Source organism: Schistocerca cancellata, chromosome 7, assembly GCF_023864275.1.
Source record: "Schistocerca cancellata isolate TAMUIC-IGC-003103 chromosome 7, iqSchCanc2.1, whole genome shotgun sequence".
NCBI classification, from domain to species: domain Eukaryota; kingdom Metazoa; phylum Arthropoda; class Insecta; order Orthoptera; family Acrididae; genus Schistocerca; species Schistocerca cancellata.
Window position 1 is genome coordinate 188,171,519 of NC_064632.1, and position 3,754 is coordinate 188,175,272.

General features: G+C 44.0%; 1 pseudogene; it reads left to right on the plus strand.

The window, feature by feature from the left end:
- The first annotated feature begins 2,895 nt into the window (after positions 1-2,895).
- LOC126093141 (5S ribosomal RNA) lies at positions 2,896-3,013 on the plus strand (annotated as a pseudogene).
- Positions 3,014-3,754: the final 741 nt, after the last annotated feature.

Consider the following 3,754-nt stretch of genomic DNA (forward strand, 5'->3'; position numbering starts at 1 on the left):
AAGGCAATAAAGGCAAAATGATTACGCTATGTTTCCTTGTTTCAGTTCTTTCCTTGCATACGGTTTACTATCTAAAAAACATCGCCAGCCGTGGTGGCCAAGCGGTTAAAGGCGCTACAGTCTGGAACCGCGCGGCCGCTACGGTCGCAGGTTCGAATCCTGCCTCGGGCATGGATGTGTGTGATGTCCTTAGGTTAGTTAGCTTTAAATAGTTCTAAGTACTAGGGGACTGATGACCTTAGAAGTTAAGTCCCATAGTGCTCAGAGCCATTTGAAACATTTTTTTAAAAAACATCGATCCTAATCCTTTATCTCTTAGTCAAGCATTTGTGTTCATAATAATATCATGACACACTGAAAATACACTACTGGCCATTAAAATTGCTACACCAAGAAGAAATGCAGATGATAACCTGATATTCATTGGACAAATATATTATACTAGAACTGAAATGTGATTAAATTTTCACGAGTTTTGGGTGCATAGATCCTGAGAAATCAGCACCCAGAACAACCACCTCTGGCCGTAATAACGGCCTTGATACGCCTGGGCATTGAGTCGAACAGAGCTTGGATGGCGTGTACAGGTGTAGCTGCTTATGCAGTTTCAACACGATATCACAGTTCATCAAGAGTAGTGACTGGCGTATTGTGACGAGAGATCTGGAGAATGTGCTGGGCAGGGCAGCAGTCGAAAATTTTCTGTATCCAGAAAGGCCCCTACAGGACCTGCAACATGCGGTCGTGCATTATCCTGTGCTGAAATGTAGGGTTTCGCAGGGATCGAATGAAGGGTAGAGCCACGGGTCGAAACACATCTGAAATTTAACGTCCACTGTTCAAAGTGCCGTCAATGCGAACAAGAGGTGACCGAGACGTGTAACCAATAGCACCCCATACTATCATGCCGAGTGATACGCCAATATGGCGATGACGAATACACGCTTGCAATGTGCGTTCACCGCGATGTCGCCAAACACGGATGCTGTAAACAGAACCTGGTTCAAAAATGGTTCAAATGGCTCTGAGCACTATGGGACTTAACATCTGAGGTCATCGGTCCCCTAGAACTTAGAACTGCTTAAACCTAACTAACCTAAGGACATCACACACATCCATGCCAGAGACAGGATTCGAACCTGCGGCCGTAGCGGTCGCGCGGTTCCAGACTGAAGCGCCTAGAACCGCTCGGCCACTTCGGCCGGCAAACAGAACCTGGGTTCATCAGAAGAAATGATGTTTTGCCATTCGTGCACCCAGGTTCGTCGTTGAGTACACCATCGCAGGGCTCCTGTCTGTGATGCAGCGTCAAGGGTAACCGCAGCCATGGTCTTTAAGCTGATAGTCCATGCTGATGCAAACGTAGTCGAAAAGTTGGTGCAGATGGTTGTTGTCTTGCAAACGTCCCCATCTGTTGACTCAGGGATCGAGACGTGGCTGCACGATCCGTTACAGCCATGCGGATAAGATGCGTGTCATCTCGACTGCTAGTGATACGAGGCCGTTGGGATCCAGCACGGCGTTCCGTATTACCCTGCTGAACTCACCGATTCCGTATTCTGCTAACAGTCATTGGATCTCGACCAACGGGAGCAGCAATGTCGCTATACGATAAACCACAATCGCGATAGGCTATAACCCGACCTTTATCAATGTCGGAAACGTGATTGGACGCATTTCTCCTCCTTACACGAGGCATCACAATAACATTTCACCAAGCAACGCCGTTCAACTGCTGTTTGTGTATGAGAACTCAGTTGGAATCTTTCCCCATGTCAGTACGTTGTAGGTGTCGCCACCGGCGGCAACCTTGTGTGAATGCTCTGAAAAGCTAATAATTTAAATATCACAGCATCTTCTTCGTGTTGGTTAAATTTCGCGTCTGTAGCACGTCATCTTCGTGGTGTAGCAATTTTAATGGCCAGTAGTGTATAAACGAAACTGTAAAACCGTCATGTCTGTATATATGTATGCACACGCTCTCGAATCCAAACCTACAAATGAATTTTCATGGAGTTTTCGCGGGTAACTTGAACGTCGCTTGGGGCAGCTTACAGACGTTATTTCATCAAAATCGAATCATGAAAAAAAATAGTAATTCTTTTTTTACTATCGTGTCTGTGACTACTAGGATACGTTAATATCAAAACCTAATAAACAACTTTTCACGGTGTTTTCACAGTCAACTTGAACGTAAATTGGGGCAATAAACACTCTTTTGATTCGACAAAATCAGAATATGGAAAAAATATATCGCAATTTAAAAATTTTTATCTAAAATCTTCTACTCAGCTTAGTCGTTCGGATATGTAATGATCACTGCGTAGTACACCAAAGAAACATAAGCTGGCGCATTTAGTTTGTAGTACACTAAAGAAGCAAGAGATGGTGCTGTTGAATTTTTTAATTCACTATCAGTTGCAGCTGTGCCTCCGGAAGTTTACGTCAGTGACAGAATCAAGCACCGCAATGTCATCTATACGAATTCAAACTAGCCGCGAGTTCACTTGGCAGGGATATACAGAGCAATGGATTTCGGTTTGTGTATTAAAAACTTAATGATAATGCATTACTTCGTTTGATATGTTTTATACTATTTGACTTCTCTCCTAAGAAAGGTTCCTTACCGTAGTGACAGAAGTATTTTCGAAAGTTTACATCATTGACAGAATTAAGCTCCGCAATCCTATCTTTACGAATACAGACTACCACTGAATTTACTTGGCTGAGGTTTATAGCTTTACTGATGTCACACTGTCTGTCATTAACTTAAGAAATTGACTTTTTTTCTTTTTTTGGTTTTATATTGTTTACGAGAAGAAACGAATTTATTAAGTTTCTGATTTGGGTGTCTCCTCAAAACATTTTTATTTTGTTTTATTTATGGTACGCTTAGGCAACTGCCTTGTCGCAGTGGATACACCGGTTCCCGTGAGATCACCGAAGTTAAGCGCTGTAGGGCGTGGTTGGCACTTGGATGGGTGACCATCCAGGCCGCCATGCGCTGTTGCCATTCTTCGGGTGCACTCAGCCTCGTGATGCCAATTGAGGAGCCACTCGACCGAACAGTAACGGCTTCGGTCAAGAATACCATCATAACGACCGGGAGAGCGGTGTGCTGACCCCACGCCCCTCCTATACGCTTCCTCCACTGAGGATGACACGGCGGTCGGATGGTCCCGGTAGGCCACTCGTGGCCTAAAGACGGAGTGCTAATTATGATACACCTAGAAACAGTCGAGTCTTTCTGAATAAACCGAAACGGTAAAAGACGGAGGATTTAGGAACCTCAAGACGTGTTGTGGCTCTATAATATCAGGATTTAACACGATTTCTGGAAACACTTACCAATAGCGAGAAAATTCGAAGCTCTGATCGAAAGCATCACACATTACTTCGCTCCTCAGAACCGTTCACACACAGAGGCTTAAAGTTTCTTCTCTCCAACGTAACATCACAGAAGTGGAAATTTTGACAGGAAGTGGCCCAAGCGAGTTTGATGCTCTGAATGCGACTTATTCCAAACAATTCATGATGTAGCTTTAAACTAGTACAATTCCAACTGAGCTTATGCCATGACGATAAACAATGCAAAAGATCAGGCTTTGAGTGTTGCGGGCTTGGACTTTATACTCTGTTGCTTTTCACACAGCCAGCTTTAGGTGACTCTCCCGTGTTGGCGAAGCAAATAAGCTCTTTGTTCGTGTCCTTAGTCGTACTACCTTAAACATTTGTATACAAAGAAGCATATAAG